This window comes from Octopus bimaculoides, chromosome 9, assembly GCF_046866305.1.
Source record: "Octopus bimaculoides isolate indiv1 chromosome 9, ASM4686630v1, whole genome shotgun sequence".
In the NCBI taxonomy this organism is placed as follows: Eukaryota; Metazoa; Mollusca; class Cephalopoda; order Octopoda; family Octopodidae; genus Octopus; species Octopus bimaculoides.
This window is the reverse complement of record NC_142936.1, coordinates 5,116,510-5,143,887: the sequence shown is the minus strand read 5'-3', so window position 1 is coordinate 5,143,887 and position 27,378 is coordinate 5,116,510. Positions and strand designations below refer to the sequence as shown.

Genomic DNA, 27,378 nt, shown 5'->3' with positions numbered 1-27,378 from the left:
ATAAGTCCTGAGGTCGATTTGCTCGACTAAATGCAGTGCTACAGCATGGCCGCAGTCAAATGACTGAAACAAGTAAAAGAATAAATATATGTGTGTGCATGTATATATATACTCTTTTACTCTTTTACTTGTTTCAGTCTTTTAACTGCGGCCATGCTGGAGCACCGCCTTTAGTCGAGCAAATCGACCCCAGGACTTATTCTTTAGAAGCCTAGTACTTATTCTATCGGTCTCTTTTGCCGAACCGCAAAGTTACGGGGACATAAACACACCAGCATCGGTTGTCAAGCGATGTTGGGGGGACAAACACAGACACACAAACACATACATACATACATATATATATATACATATACACGACGGGCTTCTCTCAGTTTCCGTCTACCAAATCCACTCACAAGGCTTTGGTCGGCCCGAGGCTATAGTAGAAGACACTTGCCCAAGATGCCACGCAGTGGGACTGAACCCGGGACCATGTGGTTGGTAAGCAAGCTACTTACCACACAGCCACTCCTACGCTATATATATATATATATATATATATATATATATATATATATATATATATATATATATATATATATATATATATATATATATATATATATATATATATATATATATATATATATATATATATATATATATATATATATATATATATATATATATATATATATATATATATATATATATATATATATATATATATATATATATATATATATATATATATATGCACACACACACACAAACATACATACAGGGAGAGAGGGGAGGAGAGAGTGGGAGAGAGAGAGAGCGAAGGGAAATAAAGATTGAAGAATTCCAAGTGAATATCTCAGCATTCTATGCCAAAGAGTGTCGCTAACAGAACGTCAATTGAAGAGAATAGTAATCTAAGTTCAATACACTGTGCAACCGGTACAAATAGTAAATTCGAGGTCATTCACCAATCGATCATTCGGTGCATAATCACTGAGTATTGTGTTTTCACGTAACTTTCTTCATTGTCAGAGAATAAATTTACTTGTTTCAGTCATTAGGTAGCGGCCATGCTGGGGGCACCGCTTTGAAGAATTTTTAGTCGAATGAATCGACCTCAGTACTGTTAATTTTTTTTTTGTTTTTTTGTTATGCCCAGTACTTATTCTATCGTATTCTTTTGTCGAACCGCTAACTTACGACAACGTAAACACATCAACACCGATTGTCAAGCGATGGCGGGGAACAAACACACACACAAACACACACACACACACATGTATGTATGTATGTGTGTATGTATGTATGTATGTATGTATGTATGTATATAGATGTATGGATCAAAATAGTTTAATTGAAACTCTTTGGTACTCTGAGTTTTAAGCGTGTCGCTAATCTTCGGCCATTCATGTAACTCTCAATAAATGTGTTGAGCGCCCTTTCTTACGTTTGTCTACTTGCTCGTATATATATATATATATATATATATATATATACGACGGGTTTCTTTTAGTTTCCATCTTCCATATCTACTGACAAGGTTTTGGTCGCCCCGAGGATATAGTAGACGACACTTGCTGAAGGGTCTTCAACTCCTGTGATCCGTTGTCCTTCTTCGTTTCACCACCGTGCCAGTAACCTCTGTCAGTTTCCAGGGTACTCGGTTATGCCTCCAGGTGCGGGAGATGGTATGAGCTCCGCAGCAAGACTAAAAGAAGCCGATAAGAGAAGTTCTGTTGTAATGGACGCAAGTTGCTGCGCAAGTATTGTGCTGAGAAGACAAAATATATTATGTATATATAAATATATACATATATCCATACATATATATACATACCTATATCTATGTATATATACATGCATAATATACAGGACATCAAAAAAACGTTAAACACAATGAGAAACGAAAACAACCCCTTCGTCAGTTGTCCCTGTTTCATCTACTCCGCGTTTCGAAGGCAAGGACAATACGCGACTTCGTTAAAACAGTCCTTCCCGCAAAGCAAATTAAATAAAATTTGGGATTTTTTGCGGAGGGTGAAAGTGGTAACAAGAACAGGACAGTGAGAACAAGACAGTAAAAACAAACGGTGATATATATATATATATATATATATATATATATATATATATATATGGGAGAATATACAAATAATAACAACAGACGAGGACAGGTGGTGTAAATAACAAAAGTATATATTAGTATGACGCTCGGGAATACGGAAAGTCTTTGACGTTTCGAGCTACGCTCTTCAACAGAAAGAATACGGAGACAAGGAGAAAAACACGGAGAAAAAAAATTGAATAGTGTTCAGTCAACGGTCAATCATAATAATGGCCGATCATAACAATGGCTGACCGGAAGTTAGAAATTCTTATTTCAGGAGAGCTAAGAAAGGGGGAGATAACAAACGGTGATCGGGAACGAGGGGCTGTGTGTGGGAGGTAGAATGCTGGTGATCTTGACGTATGTAGTGTGAAAATAGGGAAGGGAGAAAGGGAGAAAGTAGTTGGTCAGTTGTAGTGTGTGCGTGGTGTGATGCGAGGGTATTGGTGTGGTGTGATGTGAGGGTGTTGGGAGGTGGGGAAGGCATGGGTGGAGTGTGGGTTAGGCTGAGGGTGGGGTAGAGGTAGGGGTCTGTGGGTAGGGGTGGGTGGTGGGTGTAAGGAATTGGATGGGGTGGAGTGGGAAGGTAGAGTAGGAGTGTGTTGGGGTGTGGTGGGATGAGCTTATGAGAGGGAAGAGGGGTATGGGGGGAGAAAGAGAGGAAGAGAAAGAGAGTGAGAGAGAGGGGAAGAGAGTGAGAGAGTAAGGGTGAGAGAGTAAGAGAGTAAGAGTGTAGAGAGTAGGAGAGTAAGAGTGTAGAGAGTAAGAGTGAGAGAGGGGGAGTACGAGAGAAGAGAGTGAGAGAGAGTAAGAGAGAGGAGAGAAAGAGTAGGGGTGAAGAGAAGTGGGAGTGGAGAGAAGTAGGAAGAGAAGTAGGAGTGAAGAGAGGTGAAGAGACGTACAAAGAAGTAGGAGTCGGAGCAGGAGGTGGGGGAGGGGAGAGATGGGTGGTAGGAGGGAGGGTGGGGGAGAGAGACAGGAGGAGGGGGTTAGATGAAGAGTGGAAGGGAGTTGAGCCCATGTGGCGCAAAGGAGCGAAGATAGAAGATTAATCCCTGTTCACGGCGCAAACGGGAGTCCGGATGGCCCCTGTGCATGGACAATCCAAACACAGACAGGTGTTGCCGCAAGGAGTGGCCGGCAGAACGGAAGTGGCGTGACACCGGGGTGTCATTGCCGACGTTGATATCTCGGAGGTGTTCCGCGAATCGGTCGGCCAGGCGGCGCCCCGTTTGTCCGATGTACAGAGATTGGCAGAGAGAGCAGGAGAGGCAATATATGATGTTGGTAGACGTGCAGGTGAAGGAGTCGGTGATGCGATAGGGTCGGTGATGGGTGCTGGTGAGGAGGGTGGTGTTGGAGAGGTAAGGGCAAGTGCGGCAGCGTGGACGGGAGCAGGGGAAAGAGCCAGGTTGGGAGGTTGGGTTGGGGAAGAAGCTGTGGACCAAAAGGTCCCATAGGTTGTGGGCTCGTTTGAAGGAGGGGAGGGGTCGATTAGGGAAGATGTGGGAGGTGGAGGGGTCGGACTGGAGGCGCCGAAAATCTCGGAGAATGGAGCGTTGGAGGGGTAGGGTGGTGGGATGGTAGGTGAGGGGAAAAGGGAGGCGGGAAACGGCAGGGCGGGTTCGGGGGGAGAGAGCAGATGCACGATATATATATATATATATATATATATCAGGTATGGCTATGTGGTTAAGAAGGTAGCTTTGCAACAATGTGGTTGCGAGTTCAGTTGCACTATACAACACATTGGACTAGTGTCTTCTACTATAGCTCCGAGCCGACCAGTGCCATGTGAGTGAATGTGGTTGACGGAGACGGTGAAGGTAAAGAATACGCACACCCAGTGTTTAGGATTAGGGTTAGGGTTACGCCGAGGACGGGTGGTGTGCGTATTCTTTACCTCCGCCGATGGAGACTATGTGGAAGCCCGTCGTGTGTGCTTGTGTGTGTGTGTGCTTGTGTGTGTGTGTGTGTGTGTGTGTGTGTTTATGTTTGTCCCCTCTTGAAAACATTTTTAAAAATCCAGTACCAGACTTCAAAAAAAAAAAAAAAAAGATAATTACTGGTATCGATTTGTTCCTCTAAAGCCAACAAGGTCACAGTCCAGAGACTGAAACGAGTGAATAACGAAAGACATCATTTTATTGTTGAAATAAAAGCATACAAAACTATTTAATGTAGATTTAATAGGTTTCAATACAAATAAATAAATAAATAAGTAAATAAATATACACTTCATAGTGTTCACACATCACTTGACGTATAATTGTATATAAAATATAGTTTTACTCTCATGGCAATGAACTTGGATAAAAATCAAGAAAAAATGTGAGCTTTCAGACAAAAGGTCGAAAACTGGTTATATTTTGAAATTTTAGAATAACGCCATGTTTATGTATATAAAAAAGGGAAAATATAAATGGGGAAAAGAAAATAGAAATACCAAGCAACAAACACACCTCTTCGTTTTGCCATTAAGGCGACCCTTCGGTATTTGGGTACGAGGCGATGATGTCATTCACCCTCTTTTCCAGGCCAGCCTCTTTATTTATGTCATGAGGGAAGGTTCTGTGGCTAAATGATGATGCTTATCAATACCGAAGGCGTGCCGTCATGAAATGCTCTCTGAAAAATTGATCCTTCATGTTGCTGGCATTATCCCTAATACTTTAAACTTTAAATTTTAGCCCCAATTTCGAGTAATGTAACATCTGCCCCACATCACCCCACGGACTCCTGGTATATATATATATATATATATGGCAAATGAAAGACGGAAAATGGAATATATATATAGAGAGAGAGAGGGATATCAGAATTTTCCGCATTTTTACCCAAACCTTCACCGCTCGCGTACTAAAAGGTAGTATTCTTGAGGTTTCACAACCGAAGTTTGACACCTTAATCTCCCTAGCTTTCTTTCTTGTGTTATAGAGTAAACATGGCGGCTCCACTGGCAGTGTACACCGAGGAAGAACGAAGATCAGTGATTCCATTTCTCTGGGCTGAAGGTGTGTCAGGGGCTGAAATTCATCGCAGGCTTTCATTATAATACGGGGGCAGCATTCTACCGCATAGAAGTGTGTATGGGTAGATCGATGAGACCAGTAGAAAAGTACCAGACTAGAGAAAAAATATAAGTACTGAAATCGATTTTTTAGACTAAGCCCTTCGAGACGATGCCTCAGAATGGCCGCTGTTTAATGCCTGAAACAACTAAAAGAAAAAAGATACCCGTTATATACAAATGAGACAGTAGTAAATTTTAAAAAAACCCATCTATGTATCATACTTAATGTATACACACACTTGAAAGGCCAGTTACTGCGATATTCGTTCGGAGTTGACATCTCTAATGGACGTGCTGTGTTAAATACACAATAAATATTGGAGGGAAACGAAAATTCGCGCTAGAAGCTACCAGCGAGAACGCCAGATGCATTTCAGCCTTTTGAATGATGTGTACTTGCAACCAATCACATGCATGGACGACAATTCGTCACCTTCGATGTAGGGAAAAATGAATGAACCATTCACTGATGAAGTGAAGCGCTGCCCAGCTGAATAAAAATCCCGTTTACGTAACGGAAGCAGTATTGAATTAAAACATCCGTCTGTGTATTAGATTTAATGCGTATACCATGGACATGCCGCCAACGTAGGCAAGGTAGACAGTGCCTACCTTGCATAAAATAGATCGATAGCAACATTTTCCTTTTATGGCAAAATTTGCACTTAATTCAATAGAATTATGAAGGTTACTCTGGTTACTATGCATAAAATACAGAATATTTGAAAAACAGTTACGAGTCGTTATGGCACTGTCTATTTGGCATCGATGGTACGTGGCTTAGTGGTTAGGGCATTGGGCTCACGATCATAAGGTCGTGAGTTCGATGTCCGGCGGCGCGTTGTGATCTTGAACAAAACATTATTTCACATTGCCCCAGTCCACTCAGCTGGCAAAAATGAGCAGTCCGTGTAATGCAAAGAGCCATCCTTTCCACATTCTGTGTCACGCTGAATCTCCCTGAATTTATGTTAAGAGTACGTGTATCTGTGGAGTATTCCGCCACTTGCGCGTTAATTTCACGAGCCGGCTGTTCTGCTGATCGAATCAATTGGAACCCTCGTCGTCATAACCGACTGAGTGTCAATTATTTGGTATCAATGATTCGACGCTGACTTATTTGACATCAGATGTCTTAATATCCCGCCTCTCTCTCTCTCTCTCTCTCTCTCTCTCTCTCTCTCTCTCTCTCTCTCTCTCCTTCTTTCTCTCCCTCTCTTTAGTTATGTTTGTATATATGTGTAATGCCTTTCTACTTCTCTATCTGAACGTGTATATTTCTGGGCGCATGCACGCGAGTGTGTTTGTCTCCAGACCCAAATCATACCGTCAGCAAACCAGGCTGAATGTCTAGTCAGCCGTACCAAGCCGTCAGCGTCTAAGCAGCCACGCCTAATCGTCTCATTCCGCATTCAAAATTTCCAAAATGGCCGAAATCCATCTCGCTTTCTCGCCGGCTGCTGCTAATGTAATTTCTCGTCTCCTTCCGATATTTATTGCTTTTAACACAGCACGTCCATGAGAGATGTTATCTCACGACAAATACTGCTGTAACCAGCCTATCAACAGTGTGTATGCGTGTGTGTGTGTGTGTGTGTAGGGAGAGAGAGAGAGAGAGACCGACAGAGAGACAGATATGTGTGTACATATGCATATGTGTGTGTGTGCGTAAGTGCCCCCTCCCTCTCCTTGTCACACTCGTCTTCTCTCGTTTCCTCTTTCTTGCTTTTTATCCCCCACTCCTTCTATATTTTCTTCGTTTCCTTTTCCTTATCTTCCTCACTTTTTATTGTTTTCCTCATTTCTCTTATTCTTCCGTATTTCTTTTCTCTCTCTACTGTTGCATATCTTTCCCTCTCTCTCTCTCTCTCTTTTATTTTATTTCTATTCTTTTTAATATTTTCTCTCTACATCTTCACTCACACTCTCTCCCCATATCTCCTCCTGCCGCGACTGCTGCCACTGCCACTACAACCTTAGTTATTAGGCGACAGATACTAATTTACCTCCTTCCTCGTCTCTATCTCTCTATCTCTCTTATCTTTCACTCTTCCCTCCCCTCCGTCTTTTCCTCTCTTTGTTAGCATACCTCCTCCCCTTCATACCAGCACTCAGCCCGGCTGACGAGAAAAGAACAGAAGCAGATGAGTTCTGAAGGCCAGGACTCTACGGCACGTTATAAAGCTGGTAGGCTTTATAACAGTTGTCTTTGGCCACAACCACAACACTATATATATATATTTTTATAAATTGGGAGACACGAATACGGAAAGAAGACAAGGAATTTACACTCAGATCTTGTAAATAACATTTACATGTATATAAGCAGTTAGTTACAAACATATATATATATATATATATATGTATATACATCTGTCCATCTAACCAATTTTTTTTTCCTTCTGCACACACACTCATACCTTATCTACAACATACCTGAAACGATATCTTTTAAACTTGCCATTGTCACCAGTTGATGTTTCGAAGAACGTGTTTGATACATTAGAAACACATTTCCATTCACACACACACACACACATAACCTCCGCATATATATATACTCGTACGCACACACACATTTTATATATACAACACAAACAAATTCAGATATTTATTTAAAGCAACATTGGAGCTATTTATCGTTACTATATTTTCTATCATGGATTGATTCACATTTACTGACTGCTTGTGTTTTCTTCTTTCTATCTCTCATGTACACAGACAGATCGACATTCACCGGAAAGAATATATATATATAATAGAAAATTATATCTCAACTGAAACCTTAAGCAGGGGTTTCCTAATTTAAGAAAACAGAGCTTTTATTACGTAAGATCATATCTACCTCCTGGTGGTATATATTCAACCGTTACTCAATCACAAGACTTGAAAAACCCCGAAAAAGACAGGGAGAGATACTACTGAAAAGGAATATGGAATATTGAGGTTAAACGGGGCCAGTTAAATCTGCTTTAGCTAGCCCCCTTTTTAACCCCCACGTGTGGTGGTGAGTGGTGAAGTCTGTCCACAAAACTTCTGGATTTATATACATATATATAAATTATATATATATATTGAAACACATTTACCATTCTGGATATTTAGTTCTTGTACCAACGGCTTTTTGGGTGAGGAATTCAATTTGTTTTTCTTATTGTAATCCTGCATGCGTGCGATTTTGTATATATATATATATATATATATATATATATATGTATATATATATATATATATATATGTATATATATATATATATATATATGTATATATATATATATATATATATATGTATATATATATATGTATATATATATATATATATATATGTATATATATATATATATATATATATGTATATATATATATATATATATATATATATATATATATATATATATATATATATATATATATATATATATATATATATATATATATATATATATATATATATATGTGTGTGTGTGTGTGTGTGTGTGTGTGTGTGTTGTTAATTGCTGTTTAATTGATAAGTAAAGAAATAATTATCATTCCTGGATTAGCAGAATCGGTAACGGAACGAACAAACTAACGCTTTACGTCCCCTCAGATTGTGAGTTCAAGTCCCGCCGGGGTCGAGTCGATCCTTCCTTCCTTCAGTTGGAGAGGTTGAGGTTCGATGATATAATTAATCCACTGTAATCCTTCTCCAATGTCTGGCCTTGGTGTCTAGGATTAAAAATAATGATGAAGATGAATTATAATTGTGCATGTGTGGGTTATTTTTTTTTTCTCTCGTTATCTTCACCTTTGTTATTTCACGTTTTTTTCTTTAAATAGATTCCTTTACATAGATTTGTATTTCTGTTTGAAGAAAAAATTGGAATAGAAATCCGTTCTCCTTCACAACTTTCGGTTTTTGCTCTCTTAAAAAAAATATTCTTCGTGTATAAATAAATGGTTTTATTTTCTCCACAGGAATACAAAATAAATAAATAATTGAATAATTAAACTAAGGGGTTAATGCCGGTTGGTGTTGGTGTTTAGCAACCCCAGTCGTCTCATTCAGTTATCGAGCAAGACAGATCTATAGAGTCGTTCCATCCACGACCATATCTTTTATTTCTAAGATTCTGTATCTAAGACTACATTATCTTTTTCGGTTTTTGTTTTTTTAAGTTGATAAAGTGTAGGATCTGAAAGTTAGCTGCTTTTTCTAGCAGATCGGACCACATAGGGATTCTTTTAATGGCTCGTCTAACAGATGTTGTTTATTCAGCCTCAAGTCAAGTCTAATTGAGCAGGTCTATGATCGAAAGCAGACCAATAGTGACCACCCCATTTGTAGGGATATTGAGGACGTTGTTTACTAGTGTTGGTCAGTACAAGCTACAGCAACCCAATCTGAAGCGATGCAACAGTAAAGATATTTATTTGGTGAACCACTTCGCTAATTTTATTGTGAAAAGAGACCGGTTAAGATAAATAGCCTGTCAATAAGGTAACTTCTACATGGTTTGACCGATCTTCTAGAAATAGCAGCCAAATCTTCATGTCACAACCTATCACCTTAAAAAAGGTAACGGACACATTCGATAAACTGATCTTCGTTTATTAAATGACCGATGTAGTCTTACATACACTGCCTGTAGAAAAAGGAGGGATGGCCATTGTTGGAATGTTTTTTATCATTTTTTTTTACTCGATCAGAGCTAAGCATGGAGTGAACAAATATGTTTGATATCGGAATTTAAAAACTAGATTGAATTTTAGTTGTCTTGTTTTCAAGTTCAGATTTCGCTGGAATTCGCTACACCTCAGTTCTTTTAGGACGAACAAAATAAGTACCTGGTAATATACTGTGGACGATTCAGTTTATCATATCGTCCCCACATCCTTACTAACAAATTTCTGGCTTTCTGCCAATCTCAGAAAATCATTCGCTAACGTATCACTTATATGTAAACCATATCGGCTGGTCGAGTCTGCGACCAAACATGGTTTCGATTCCTGGCTGCGAAACCATTTCACATAAAATAATGCTTTTTGGAAAGGCATCAAAACCGCTTCGTTTTATATTTTTAGCCTCTATTCTAATTCTATGTTTACATAGTAAACAAATCATTATTGTATATTAATCAATTAATTGGCAAGTGCCTGTAGATTAAGAGGTGAAGCTCCTAATGAAAACAGATGGTGGGGGAGGGGACCTCGCGGTTTATATTCATAATTTTAGCCATTTTACTTCACTTAATGTCACTTAGAATACCCCGGGAACTACATGAATACCACAATATCTCATATATATGTATTCCTTTGGAATATTTCAGCTCTCTTTCTGAGGAGAAAAACAATACCAAATGACAAAAGAAATTTACATCGATATTTGCTTTCACCAAATGCACAAAAATTTAACGATACTTATATATATATATATATATATATATATATATATATATATATATATATATATATATATATATATATAGTATTATTATTATTATTATTATTAAACCAGAAACAACCATTTATTATTTGTATAGGTATAATAATGTGTATTTTTAAGAATTTATTTGGTAGATATAAATTTAGTCATTTTTTTTTTGTTTCTGTGCATATAGTATAGCTATGGTGTGTATATATATATATATATATATATATGTAATGTGTGTGTGTATACAAATTATATACAGATATGTTTTTAGATTTATAGACGTTTCCATACTGTTAAATATGTATGTACACGTTTATGTGTGTGTGTATATATATATATATATATATATATATATATATGGATATGGTGTATGCATGTGTATATAATATATAATGAATATAAACTATATTTAACATAGCGGTCAAATACATTTTTTCATGTAACATACACGCAAGCATGGCGTGTATACCGTTTATGTATGTCTCTCTATATATATATGTATGTATATAGTGTGTGTGTGTGTAATGAATGATTAAATACTGCTGTTTCCTGTTTAACACTTTAGCTGTTGATTTTATCGATGGTGATTATGATGGATATTTATGTCACTCGAGTCAACGAGGAAAAGCATGAACATGAAACACGGTCTCAATGAACTCCCACTAGCCTCTCTGATGCTGAGGCCGATCTTATGCCTATGTTAAGAAAATCGTTATTGAATCGGTCTCTATGATAATTCCATTCCCATCTTGGATACCTTACACGGCATTGTTGAATATATTTTAAATAAATGTATGATAGAGTATGTTGTTTAGCCCCAGGTCTGCCCGGATCGAGCAGAGATCTGTTTATGATCGAAGGCAGTCTTGTCATGACCATCATGTTTTATCATTTTTCCTATGTTTTAGGATCGTTTTTGTAACATATCCTTGTCTACGATAGTAGAATATGGTTTAAAGGGTATTTGGCTGCTATTACTAGCGGTTCGATCGACTATGAAGTGGCTCACACTCTTAAGCTTGTATAGTGGTTGTCTTGTTCAAGAAGTCCATGATCCTTACAGCTAAAGAAATTACACACACACACACATACATATATATATATATATATATATATATATATATATATATATATATATATACATGCAGCTTCACTTGCTGAACTACAAATCAGCGTATGCAAATTGTTATTCAAATGCATCAGGTAGTTACACATAATTATCAATGACAAAAATGTACGTGTGTCTATACACACACACACACACACACACATATATATATACATACACACATACATACATACACATTTTCGTCATATAAAGCTTACAACAGCATTAATGAACTAGTTGTCGATCGATGGGTCTTGATGAAAAAAAAAAAAAAAAATTCGTCTCCAAGGATTATAGCATACACACACACACACACACACATATATATATATATATAACATACTTCGATATCAGATATCTATACTATGCATTAATACATGAATAAACACTTGCTATATGTAACAACGGCAAAATTCTGTTGCTATACTGACCAGAGTCGTTAATAACACGGCCAAAGTCCAGCTCATTTTTCCTTCGCTTGATAAGCTTTTAAAAATAAATTTCTATTTCATTTAATAGTAAACGTCTGTATAATCAATCAGTTAATAATAATGACATTTGCGATAAGCTGTGCTGTGTTTTGATGGCTATTTTCATTTGGTTGGGTTTATAGGAATGTTAACTAACGAAAGAAAATACAGTATCTTGACAATAGCTATCTATACTATAATGGTATGTTGAATCTGTGTGATAGTAGCACACCACAAGTTTCTTTCTTTCTGTTCTACCACACAACGTGTGTAATAATGTATGTATGTTGTTTGGTGAATGTTACGAGCAAGTGAAACAGACAAATATTGAAACACTGATATTACACACCGTGTATACACATGTGGGTGTGTGGATATAAATATATATATATATATATACACCCACGTATATATATACACCCACATATCTATAGACACCCACACACCCACGTATACACACACACACATAAACATACACACGTATTTTTAAGGAAAAGAGATGGCGATACACGGATATGATTTCATATGTATGCATGAATATATCTGAATGTCCCTCATTTGTATATTCTTAGACTATATATATATATATAGTAAATGATGTCGTAACACAGCTCATGAAAGACCTCAGGGAGGTATCTCTTTATCCTTTCTTTATTAGAAAGGGATAGTGATATACGCGCTTCTATGTTTAATTGCAATTTTTGTTTTTCCATGTTTAATAGCGAAATGGGTAAAAGCGAGATTAGAAACCGGCTCGCGCGTTAATGAGTTCAGGTTGCTGAAGAAAATTGACTTGTTGCCACTGCTACTAGCAACCAAACATGGACACAGATTATAAAACAACTCCAACAGTATGTTCTCTTTGTAAACTCATCATTTATACACGTACATTCATGCTAGCTTGAGAATTACATTTTTATAACACTCAATTAGGTGTGTACGTACGTACTAATTGATATATATTCCATTCTATGAAATATATATGTTATATACACGAACAGACAACAGGTGGATACTCAAGTTATATGTATTCATTCATTCATTCATTTGCAAATAGCATGAGTGAATACCCATACACGCAACATTAAAAAAAAATTTGCTGTCCATGTGAAAATGTGCCATCGTTGTGTGTGTGTGTGTCTGTATGTATATATATATATATATATATATATATGTATATATATATATATACACATCTATAACGCCCCCTCCATCATTTACTCTTTGTAAAGGGAGTGAGTATACACAAATTCTTGACGGTGCCTTTTGCATGAAGATTATGGTTAAATGCAGGTTACCACACGTAAGGTTGTAGGCCGAAAATAATTTTTAAACACGCGCGTATATTATATACATAAAGAGGACGTCTACATGTATATACGTACACACATAACCCCCCCCCCCCTACATACACATTACAATAGTGAAAGGGACGTATGATTATATATATGCACACACACACACACACACACACTACATGCTTGCATACATAATTCTTCGTTACACATGTGTGTGCTTGCGTTTTACATAGACTGGGGTGGTAGTTGCTCTCGGTTTAACGAAGCAGTTCTTCTGAAATCTTACAAGGCCGTTAGGTCTAATCTTAAAGCAGAGACGTTCCAGTTCTTTCTTACTTTCTGACATTTAGTGAGTGGAGCGAAAGAGAATAATAATAATAATGAAGGGTGCAAGTACTCCCTCCACACATTTCAAGGTCAAACATCCTCAGCAAAAGCTCCTACTCCTACTCCCCCTTCTCTTTCTGAGTACGCTGACTGTCTTTGCCCTACCTTGCCGTACTTGATGTTTCTAAGTTCACTATTGACAAAGGAATACTGAACATATAAATAACAGCTTGTCAAATTTATTGTATTTGTGTGTGCACAACACACACACATACCTACATATATGTGTGTGACATGTGGTAGTTGATGAATGACTTGGTGGTTGTTAAAAACGTGCTGTGTATATGTGAGCATTATTTGAATAGAAAATTAATCTCGTCCTTTCGTTATTAAATTCAAAACTGGACCGAGTCAGGTGGTTGTTATTTATCCCAAGGTCAGCCCCCTTTGAGCAGACATGTGATGAAATGCATTCAACTAGTGGCCATAAGTTTTTCTTTCTTTTCATCTCCCCCCCCCCCACTCTAACAATGTGTATCCAAGACTACATTATTCAATGTTCTGTGTTCGATAGTGTCTTTGTATTTTCACATTAGTAAATGTGTATGTATATATCAGCATGCGTATATATATATATCTTTTATCTTTTGCTTGTTTCAGTCACTGGACTGTGGCCATGCCGGAGCACCACTTTGAGGGATTTTAGTCGAACAAATCCACCACTTACGTTATTTTTTTCCCCTTTTTTAGTCTGTTACTTATTGTATATGTCTGTTTTTGCTGAACCGCTAAGTTAGGTTGACGTAAGCAAACCAACAACGGTTGTCAAGCGGGGGCGTGACAAAGATACACACACACACACATACATGACGGGCTTTCACACAATTTCCGTCTACCATATTCACTCACGTGGTATTGGTTAATCCTGAGCTGTCTGAAGACACTTGCCCAAGGTGCCACGCAGGCTACTGAACCCGAAACCAACTGGTTGCAAATCTCACTTCGTGTATATGCGTGTGTATGTCGTTGCTATTATGTTAAACTGTCGTATGCCCAAATTTGGTCAAATGTTTTTTTTTTTGTTTTTTCAATATTTAATTTTGCTTGCAATAGCCGGTTCTTTTTGGTCAAAGTATCATATCTGCAGCTCCTTCAGATGCCAAGATATGAAAATTGTCAAAGTGTAGTACGACAGTTTAGCATTTTTCAAAAGTGTAGTAAGTCCCACATACGACAGTTTTACAAAAATATTTGACTGAAAACATCGTACATGCATGGTGTTACGATTTTATGCACCCAACAAAGTATTATTGTTGAGCTGAAACTGTTGCTAATGTAAAAAGAAATGGAATGGCGAAACTATCTTTCCGTTTTCTGAAAAAGTAATGTTTTGGACTTACGACACTTTTGCATGATAGCAACAATATATATATATATTCTTTCAGTCATTTAACTGCAGCCATGCTGGAGTACCGCCCTTAGTCGAACAAATCGACACTAGGACTTAATCTTTGTAAGCCTAGTACTTGTTCTAGCGGTCTCTTTTGCCAAACTGCTAAGTTACGGGGACGTAAACACACCAACATCGGTTGTCAAGCGATGGTGGGGGGACAGACACAAACATACATATCATCATCATCATCGTTTAACGTCCGCTCTCCATGCTAGCATGGGTTGGACGATTTGCTAGCATGGAAAGCGGACGTTAAACGATGATGATGATGTGTATGTTTGTGTCTGTCCCCATATATATATATATATATATATATATATATATATATATATATAAACGAAAAACAAACAAAAAACAACACGAGGGCATATATATGACAGGCTTCTTTCAGTTTCCATCTACCAAATCCAATCACAAGGCTTTGGTCGGCCCGAGGCTATAGTAGAAGACACTTGCCCAAGGTGCCATGCAGTGGGACTGAACTCGGAACCATTTTAGTAGCTCAGTAGAGGAGGTGATCAGTGTAAAATGTGGGTGAAGAGGAAAGTATTAGGACAAAGGATGGATATTGAGAGGAATGGCTCCAGGCAGTAGGAGGGATTAATGATATCAAGGAAAAGCTGCAGTTAAAGAGATGATGGTTCATGAAGTGTCTTGCAGAAGGAATTGGGCAAAGGGCCCAGTACTGCATGTATACACATTTACAGAGCACTTCCAGGACTTAGTTTTGCCAACTTGGGCAGAGCTTCTCAAGAACTGCATAATACCAGTCATCCTAATCCTTTGTCATCTTGATTGTACTGAGATCAGCCTTCCCCACTTCATCCCATGTCTTGCTGGGTCTCTCTCTTTTTCACAAATTCCAGCCACATTTAGTGAGCAACACTTATTTACACAGCTGTCCTCATCCATATGCATCACATGTTTATACCAACAGTGTTCTTTTTAGCTCCATGCACCTGATTCCTCTTATGCCCAGTTTTTCTCTCTGCACATTTGAATTATGTTCATGCACACTTCATTTCTTTCCAGTCTTCTCAAGTCTTCTGCATTCAAGGTCCATTTCTCATTATCATGCAGCATCACAGTTCCAACACAAGCATCATATACTCTGTCCTTCACTATGAGAGAAACCACTTTTGCTTCTGGCAGCAATATTAGTTCCGTGAACTTTCTCCAGCCTGTTCTTACCTAGACTGCTACATTCCCAGAGCAGTCACCTCTCCCATTAATTACATCTCCTAGGTAACAAAACTTATCAACTACTAGTGATCCGTCTGAGCATTCAAGAGAATCTATTTCTGATGTGCTCATAGTATGAACTGCTCCACTGCATCAATCACATGTGAAGCTTATATTCTCTGTTAGTCTACCTGTGATTCCAATATACCACTTGTGTGTCCATAGCTCACAATGGGTACAACTTAGGGGGTTTGCACTTATTATTCCTACTCTGCATATTAAGCAGAGCTATTTCCTTAAGGACACTAGGACCTTGTCTTCTTACTTAATGAAACTTTCATCTTTGCTAAGTACTAAAACCTTTCTCTTTGGCATTCCTATGCAATAGAGTCAGAAATTATAGAATGAACAAACATCAAATTTCTTTGGTTGTCTATGTTCTAAGCATTGTAGATCGCCAAAGGAGCAGCTGAAATGGGGTTCATCTGAAAGGTTCTCTAGAGTAACATTACTTGACAGTTTGCATAGCCTGGAGACCAGGAGTCTCCAGGCTAAGGCTTCTCCACATTGAAAGGTCACAGCTCTGATTCTGTGGACAAGTGATTAGAATGCTGCAAGAAAGACCCATAAGATGGATTCTTCAAGGTGGACCAACCAGCAGGAGACAGACGTAGATCAAAAGTGAGATGGTTGTAATGTCCATTGTCTCTGTTAGTCAGACTTGGGACTACAGCTGTAAAATTTTGTTAAGGTTGCTTCTGATAGGACCCTATGGAAAAATAAAATAAAATATATATTGGCCAGAATGAGGCATTCTCCTCCAAATTACGCACTAGATAATTTTTGCCTCTATTACATATGAATGCACACATACATGTGTGTATGTGATATTTATATATATATTCTTTCTTTTATTCTTTTACTTGTTTCAGTCATTTGACTGCAGCCATGCTGGAGCACTGCCTTTAGTCGAGCAAATTGACCCCAGGACTTATTGTATGTAGGCCTAGTACTTATTTTAATTGGTCTCTTTTGCCGAACTGCTAAGTTACGAGGACGTTAACACACCAGCATCAGTTGTCAAGCGATGGTGGTGGTGGGGGAACGCACACATTCACACACATATATACAACAGGCTTCTTTCAGTTTCCATCTACCAAATCCACTCACAAGGCTTTGGTCAGCCTGAGGCTGTAGTAGATGATACCCAAGGTGCCAGGCAGTAGGACTGAACCCGGAACCATGTGGTTGGTTAGCAAACTACTAACCACACTGCCACTCTTGCGCCTATAGTATAATATAATATTAAATTGTCATTTAATGTCCACTTCTCTATTCTTGGATCAATTGGAATTTGTTGAAGCAGATTTTCTAGTCAAGTACCCTTCCTGTCACCAACCCTCACTGGTTTCCAAGCAAGCTAATATTTCCCCATGGCTAAATATGTTTTTCACAGAAGACTGCAAACAACCTCACATGTATAACAGTGATACTTGTTTACAACCATCATGTGATGCCAAGACAAAGGTATACATACACACACACACACACACACACATATATATATACGGGCTTCTTTCAGTTTCTATCTGATGCTCTTGAAGCCCCAGATATTTTTGAGATGACTGAACATAGCTTGAGCGTTGGTGGTACCTTGGTTTTCCAGGTCCAAGGTACCTTTCATCCATTTTAATATTCTGAGTTCAAATTCCTCCAAAGCCAACCTTGCCTTTCATCCTTTTGGGGCTGATAAAATAACTACCAGTCATGCACTAGGCTCAATGTAATCAAATAGCCCCTTCCCTCCAAATTGCTGGCCTTCTTCCCAAACTTGAAGCCATTTATCATCATCACCATATGTCTGTTGTCCATGCTGGCATGGGTTGGATATTTTGACTGGGCTGGCACACTGGTGGTCCGCACCAGACTCCAATCTGATTTGGCATGGTTTTCTTCGACTGGATGCCCTTCCTAATGCCAACCACTCCGAGAGTGTAATGAGTACTTTTACGTGCTACCAGCACGGGTGCCATTTGCATGATACCAGGGTGCATTTACATGTCAATTTGTGTGACACTGGTATTTGCCACGACTGTAATTTTGCTCAGCTTGATGGGCCTTCTTCTCAAAGCGTTGAGATGGCAGAATCGTTAGCACAAATGCCTTGTGATATTTTGTCCACCTTTATGTTCTGAGTTCAAATTCCGCCGAGGTTGACTTTGCCTTTCATTCTTTTGGGATTGATAAATTAAGTACCAGTGAAACACTGGGGTTAATGTAATCGACTTTCTCACTCCCCAAATTTTAGGCCTTGTGCCTATAGTAACAAGGATTATTATTATTATTATTATTATTATTATTATTAAGGTGGTGAGATGGCAGAATTATTAGCATGCCTGGTGAAATGCTTAATGGCATTTCATCTGTCTGCATGTTCTCAGTTCAAATTCCGCTGAGGTCAACTTTGCCTTTCATCCATTCAGGGTCAATGAATTAAGTACCAGTGAAACATTCGAGCCAATATAATTGACTAGTCCCCTCCCCACAAAAAAATGCAGGCCTTGTGCCTTCAGCAGAAATTATTATTATTATTATTACTATTACTATTACTACTACTATGATCATCATGAACACAGATTGAAGATCAAGAGCAAAAATCAACCTGAAGAAAGCATTAAACGTGGGTTGAGGGTTAATGTTTCCTTCTCTCACTCCAAGTCACATTTGGGAATTCCCAAAAGCCTCAAATAATGAAAAGGAATAAATCTATCGTCATCCTACTTTCCTTTGTAAACCAGATGGTAGTAGGTGTTTGGTAACCTCTTTGTGATAGTATAGTGATGGGAATTGGTGGTTAAGGATCTTTATAGAACTTTGTTTGATACAGTGCCCTTTACAATACAACACACACACACACACACACACACATACATACATATGTGTATGGCTGTCATGCAAAAAACAGAATTATTATTTAGTTGATGGCTATGTTCTCTTGGGAATCTTGTGTGTACACACAAAAGAAAAATAATACATGTATTTTGTGTGTGTGTGTGTGTGTTGTATATGTTATGTACATCTATTGAAATGAATTTGTAAGTTATATTGAACATTTGTGTGTGGTGTGTGATCATTACATACATTCACACATATACACGCTCATTTTTTTCTCCAGAATCTCAGTTGTCATTGTATGCTGTTTATGTGTGTGTGTGTATATATATATATATATATATATATATATATATATATAAATGTGTGTGTTTATATATATATATATATATATATATATATATATATATTTATATATATATAAATGTGTGTGTTTATATATATATATATATATATGTATATGTATATATATATATATATTTATATATATATAAATGTGTGTGTTTATATATATATATATATATATATATATATATATATACACACACACACACACACACACACACAGGGTTGTTGAAACTACTTGGTTTAACATTTAATCAATGATTGTGTACGTGTCTGTGTGTGTGTATATCTACATTCAGATATTGTTCACATAATCTCGGTTTTTATGTAATATTTAAGAGATTGTGTGTCCATCAAACTTGACTTTGCACCCCACCTGACACTGAGGGTGGTCTGTTTACATCTTAGCAGGCAGTCCACATTCTTCCAGCCTTCTGGGACTTAAAGCCATTTAGCATTTTGTGGTGTGTTTACATGGATGTATATATACACACACACACACATGCACAGGTCTATTGAAAATTTATTGTATTAATAAATTAGTCATGACCCCCCAACCTTGTTGGACATTTTTGATCCTAGATCTCCTCGGTCGTGGCCTTACTTGAGAATTGAGAACAGGAAGGGCATCCAGCTGTATAAAAACTGCCTTAATGATCTTCATCTAATCCATGCTAGCATGGAAAAAGCAGGTGGTAACACAATGATTTTATATATGTTTGTGTGTTTTATGTTAACAGTGTTTTGTTTCAAGCTGAGAAACTGAGTGTAAAATAATCACTGTTCTGAGTTTCTGACCAAAAAAGCTGTTCTTATAGATTGCTCAGCATAATTTCTCATATTATTTGGTTCTTGGAATATTGCACATTGGGAGAATTGAACCCAGGGGGTCTTAATGCAGTTTCGCTCCTCTCCTTGAAAAATGCATTTTTTTGAACAAATTGTTTTAGATGTCACAAATATTAAAGTGAAAAGACTTTGCGTTTTACTTGTGTTTGCTTTAAATAATCGTAAATAATAATTTAATGTAAATTAAATATACACCATTTTATGAGAAACCAACATTAATGTTTAATAATTAATGTTATAAAGTTTAATAAGGAGCTCAAATTTCACCCCCTCCCCCAATTTTAAATTTTGAACTTTTTCATCCATTTATTTATTTATCTATTTATCCCTGTCCGTTTATTCATAAGATATCTTTGTCACCTAAATGTGACGGTCCTACAGAAGACGGTGTTACTGTTGTTTTTAGCCCCAGGAAGACATTTATATCTATCTCTTTATACACATATCTATATGCTTATTGAATTTAAAATTTTGAAAACATGGTTTCTTGCATATTCATCATTTAAAAAACACGGAAAAAAAAAATTTCAAAAATGTTCAAAATTGGGGGAGGGAGACTGGTGGTAGTGGGGTGGGGGTTAATTTTTTTTTTTTTTCTTTTGCGTTTTTGTAATCTCCAACATCTAAAACATTTTTTTTAAAAATTGCAATTTTCAAGGAGAGGTGCAAAACTGCTTTAGCCCCAAACTCAGCACAATGAGTTTGCCAAACATTCACTAATTTCCTCGTGCTCACACAGCTGGGAGTCATATATACCAGGAACAAACATATGCATGCACATACACACCACACACATGCATGCATGCATACAAACAATAGGCTTCCTTACAGTTTCTATCTAACAAATCCACTCACAAGGCTTTCGTCAGCCACGTAAAATGTGCAGGTGGCACGTAAAATACACCATTTCGAGCGTGGCTGTTGCCAGTACCTACCTGACTGGCCCTTGTGCCGGTGGCACGTAAAAGCACCCACTACACTCTCAGAGTGGTTGGCGTTAGGAAGGGCATCCAGCTGTAGAAACTCTGCCAAATCAGATTGGAGCCTGGTGTAGCCGTCTGGTTTCACCAGTCCTCAGTCAAATCGTCCAACCCATGCTAGCATGGAAAGCGGACATTAAACGACGACTTGCCCGAGGTGCCATGTTGTAGAACTGAACCTGAAGCCACTTGATTGGGAAGCAAGCTTCTTACCATATGTTAAACATTTGTAAATATACCCTAAAACAGAAAACAGAGATAACAGATCTGATACCACAGAAACCAAACCACCTATCAGTTACCAGCTTACTCTCAAGATGGGATCTGTTTTCCTTTCCTTTGCCTCTAGCTCTACTTGTGTATGTCTTACATATATAACTTATAGTTAAAAATAGTAACCATTTTTGTTGTAGCTAATATGCTTGTAGCCTGTTTTTTTATTATATTTTTAATCTTTTTATTTGTTTCAATCATTGACCTACAGCCATGCTGGAGCACCACAGTAAAAGGATTTTGCTGATTGCATAGATCAGTGGTTCTCAACCATTTCTTACCTATGACCCCCTTTGATCACCGTTCTGCTTGGATGGACATCTGATAGTCTGGTTGATCACATGATCATGTGAATAATAGCTTATAATATATGAAGTTAAAAAAAAACCTTGGACACAAAAAAAAAAATATTGGAAAGCTGCAAGTAGAACTTGAACTGTGCATCTCCTGTAACTCAAGCAGATGTGATGGTAGTTAAAATGTTAAAGAATAATAAAACCTGCCAAAATAGGTTTCCAGTTGCACTTATCAGATGAATTCAATTACTGCAAAGGAAAAAAAAAAAAAGACACAATCCAGGAAACACCTGACCACTTCGTAACCTAAGCCTACATCGACTTGGTCCAAACAGTTGTGAATCAGCTGCCTGTGACCCCAGTCATAAAAAAAAAACACTTGAACCACTTTACATTTGGCAACTCATGTTTCTTCTAATCCAGAAAATAGTTATTTAACCCTTGGTCAGTGCTGATCTATAAAGGCATTCTGACATATCTTTTGCTTGCTTCAGTCATTAGACTGTGGCCTTGAAGAATGTTTTAGCTGAATGAATCAACCCCAGTATTTATTCTTTTTATAAGCCTGGTACCTATTCTATCAGCCTCCTTTGCTGAACTGCTAAGTTATGGAGACATAAACACACTAAATCCAATCGTCAAGCAGTGACAGGGGACAGACACAAACACACATGCATCTGTATGCAATGGGCTTCTTTCACTTTCCGTCTGCCAAATCCACTCACAAGGCTTTGGTTGGCCCAAGGCTATTGTTGAAGACGCTTGTCCAATGTGCCACACAGTGGAATTGAACCTTGAACCATGTGATCGAGAAGCAAACTTCTTGCCATACAACCATTCATGCAATAATCCAGTGTTTCTCTCTCACTCTCCCGCTTCAGCCATCCTATCTACATTGTTCCCTTGGGAAAGCTGAGAGAATGTCCATCTGCTTGCAACTAGATAAGCACTCAAGATGACTAACAAAACCGTGGTTCAAGTCACACACAAAAAGCTTTTCATATATTTAATGCAATGTATTAGTTCATTTGCTTTACATCCATTTTACCCTTGCTAGCATGAGTTAGATGAATATATCATTGAAACATTGTTTCACAGCCAGATTCACTTCCTATCATTAACCCTTACCTGACATGTTCTAAAAGTAAATCATCTCTTATCACACACATAAGAACAGTGGTTCTCAACCAGGGTTCGTATAGCCCTTTGGGGTCCATATAAGATTTTGCTGTTAAAATTCATGCACAATAAATTGGTTATACATTATTTACATTAGATGGATATTTGTCCTCACGTTGTTTGTTGTTAACAAAGTTTTGGCTGATATACCCTCTAGTCTTCATCAGGTGTCTTGGGGAAATTTCAAACCTGGGTTCTCATTCCTAAGGTATTTTTCGATATTATTATTATTATTATTATTCAGGTCACTGCCTGGAATTGAACTCGGCATCTTGGGGTTAGTAGCCCACGCTCTTAACCACTATGCCATATGCCCATGGGCATGTGGTTATACTCCTACAATACACAAAATATTATAGTGGCTGTGCGGTAAGAAGCTTGCTTCCCAACCACACGGTTCCGGGTTCAGTCCCATTATGCAACACCTTGGGCAAGTGTCTTCTACTATAGCCTTGGACACACCAAAGCTGTGTGAGTGGATTTGGTAAACGGAAACTGAAAGAAGCCCATCATATATGTGTGTGTATGCATGCATTTGTGTGTCTGTATTTGCCATAATTCTTGTTCACTGGAATTTTTTTTCCTATCCTGCCTGTATTCATTTTGTAATTCTTCTGTGACCTAGAAGTATTTTGACTTCTATATTTAGTGAAGCAGGTGCTTATGTAGTACCTTAGTGTGTGTGTGTGTGTATATATATATATATATATATATATATATATATATATATTTATATATTTTATCAAATAGCTTCTGCCCCGACATCCGAAACTCGGAGTTTTATTATGGCAACCGAATAATTGTCACATATTATTATATTACAGATATATATATTTTATATATAAATGTATGTACATCAGTGTATGTTTATGCATAAGTGCAGAACGAAATTTGCTTAGCAGAGTGCAAACCCAGTTTTTTGGGAGTATATTTGAAGCATTTTTAGTGCCCCAGGGGCTGAGAGGAATAAAGATAGGAACGTCAAGGGAATAGTGTGGAGGAGATGGAGTAGGTGTGTTGGTTGACCCAGTGATGCCTGGTGGAGGCAGGGGATATTAGACAGTTTGCCATGCCAACACAGAATGGACTGGACTAGTTCATCAGGGTCCTAGTTAGTTAGTTGTGGGGGTGCAAGGTCAGTTTTATGTATATACCACAAAAGAGTATTCAGCCTCAGAAATCAAACCGAATGACATTTCTAAAGTTAAGTGGAAGGGAAGTAGTGGCTCTCAGTAACAATGAATTAGGCCAGGTCACCCTGTCCTACTGCTGCCAACAAGGAAAGCAGACAGAAAACAGTGATGGTAATAATTACACACACACACACAATTTCCGATATTATATATAACACATATACATATATGTAGATAATAGATGTATGAATATTTGTATAATTGTGAGTGTATGTATGTATATTATACACATATATACACCTTTAATTATAATTTTAATAATAATAATTATATGTGTATATATATATATATATATATATATATATATATATATATATATGTATGTATTTGTGTCTGTTTGTCCCCCCCCCCCCACCATCGCTTGACAACCGATGTTGGTATGTTTATGTCCCGTAACTTAGCAGTTCGGCAAAAGAGACTGATTGAATAAGTACCAGGCTTACAAAGAATAAGTTTGATTAGTTCGACTAAAGATCGTGCTCCAGCATGACCGCCGTCAAATGACTGAAACAAAGGAATAAAGGCATATATATGTATATGTGTGTGTGTATATATATATATATATATATATATATATCCACACACACATATATATATATATACAAATAAGACACACACACACATATATAGATAGATATGCACATGATATTGCTTGTGTTTATTTATATGGGATTGTGCTTCTTTGTATCTATCTATATATATATATATATATATATATATATGTGTGTGTGTGTATAGAAATATAAGTGTATGTGTAAGGGAATTCTACATCAACGTCAAGGCAAGAAGACTCTCTCTGCCTCACTTTTTAAAAATGTCTTGTGATTGCATTATTCTATATTTAGAAAGGAAGCTCTCTCAATCCCAGTCTTATGACTTCTCTCTTTGTATCTGTGTAGGTGTGTGTGTGTATGTATGTGTGTTTGAGTAATATAAGGAAGAGTGTCTTTTACTGTATTTCTTACCGTTTTTCTTTTCTCAAGAATTTTTTTCGTTTCTTTTCCCCGTGCTGTCTTCCGTAGCTCCACTTATAGTTTTTCTGTAGCAAGATTAGTAGGAAGCATTACAAAATGTCAGTGATAAGTGATGGTCATGGGATAATCCATCATCTTTTCCTTCTCTCAGGTGTGGCTGTTTGGTAAGAGATTTTCTTCTCAATGACACGGTTCCGGGTTCAGTCTCACTGCATAGTGCCCTGGGCAAATGTCTTCTACTAAAGCCTTGGGCTGATCAAAGCTTTGTGGGCGGATTTGGTTGATGGAAACTGAATGAAGCCCATCATATATACATATGTCTTTATATGTATGTGTGTCTGTCCCCCCACCACTACCACCACAACTTTACAATCGGTGTTGGTGTGTTTGTGTCGCTGTAACCTAGCAGTTTAGCAGAAAGAGATTGATAGAATAAGTACCAAGCTTTAAAACAAGTTAAGTATTGGAGTCCATCCATTCATTCAACTAAAAATCCAAGGCAGTGCCCCAGCATGGCCACAGTCGAATGAGTCTAATGACTGAAACCAGTAAAAGATTAAAAAAATCTATGGCTTGGCACAGGTATGGCTGAATGGTTAAGAAGCTTCTTTTGCATTCTCATGGTTTGGGTTCAGTCCCACTACACAGCACCTTGGATGAGAGCCTTCTTCTGTAACCCTGAGCCAACCAATGCCTTGTGGTTAACTGAAGCTGCGTGGAAGCCTGTTTGTGTATGTATATATATATATGTATGTGTGTCTTTGACTTTGTCCGCTCCACTTAGCAGTTCAGCAAAAGAGACTGACAGAATAAGTACCAGTCTTAAAAACTAAGTATAGCAGTTGATTTGTTCAACTAAACTCAAGACAGTGCTCCAGCATGGCCACAAAGGAGGTTTAGCTTCTATGTTCAGCAGGTCAAGTGATTTCTCCCCCCCCCCCCCGGTTCATGATGATTAACCGCTTAGCATTCATATTATTCTGTCAAAAGTAATTGTTTTGAATTAATCAAGTATTCTATTTATTGCAGCTTTGAGATGTCAATGATATGATTGTTTAGATCCAGAATGACATTGTAGGGTAGGTGTGAGAGGCTGGATCTGATTAGTTTGAACGTAAAACTCGTAAACCTGTGGCTATAGTAGAAAATATTTGCCCAAGATGCCACACTGTGGGACTGAACCTGGAACCATGTGGTCGGGAAATAAAGTTCTTACTGCACAGCTATGCCTGTACCAGTCAATGTGTGATGATGATAATTCTATTAACCATAATAATGATTTCTAATATTGGAACAAAGTCATGAATTCTAATATTGGGAAAAGTCAGTAAATCAACCCCCAATATATTGTTGGTATTTCTTCCTCTACCAATCTCAGACAGTTGATAAAAGCGTAGTTGAACCTGGTAGGATTTGAACCAAGAGCATAAAGGGGACAAATGAAATACCACAAATCTTTGTCTAGCCTGTGGATTTCAACACTGTAAGTCGTAAATTTTAGGACAAGAGACTTACAGCTAAGTAGACTCTATAAACCATTTACCTCTGTGAGGTGCCACTGAAAACCTGACCTTTATCATACCAATAAAGGAGCCTCTATTTTGTTGCTTGACCATCTAGAAATATCAAACCGCCTTTAAATTACACCCAACTGTCTTGGAGTGGTCCTGAATACAGTGTATTACAAATTTAACAATTTTTATTCTCAGGACTTGGTCTCTTTTTCCTTTATCTACAAGACATTGTTGCTAATGATTAATAACTCCCACAGTAAAACTTAAGGTCTCTGGCTCATGTAAAACAAAGTAATAACAAAAATAACAAGAGCACTCAGAGAGTGCAGACCTCCGCCAAGGCAACACCAACCTCAACAATTAGCCAGAGAAGATTTTTAAAATGAGAATATCTGAAATAAACTTGACTGCTCTCGCAAACGAGAATACTGAATCTGTCTGCTCTCAAAAGTTAAGTAAAAATCAAT

The 27,378-nt window shown here is 37.6% G+C and overlaps 1 protein-coding gene across 12 annotated transcripts in view; it reads left to right on the top strand.

Annotated features, from left to right (window-relative positions):
* LOC106880637 (transmembrane protein 198) overlaps positions 1-27,378 on the top strand; it is a 140,612-nt gene that overhangs the window by 44,991 nt on the left and 68,243 nt on the right. For 3 of the 12 annotated variants that reach the window (XM_052970386.2, XM_052970382.2, XM_052970384.2), the window contains one exon: positions 7,887-8,293. The exons of 3 other annotated variants lie outside the window; for them this stretch is intronic. The gene's annotated coding sequence lies outside the window, so the exon portion shown is untranslated. Of the gene's footprint in view, positions 1-7,258; positions 8,294-12,878; positions 13,008-27,378 lie in introns of those variants that run through there. 6 more of the 12 variants (XM_052970392.2, XM_052970381.2, XM_052970385.2 and 3 more) reach the window with 5 other exon arrangements.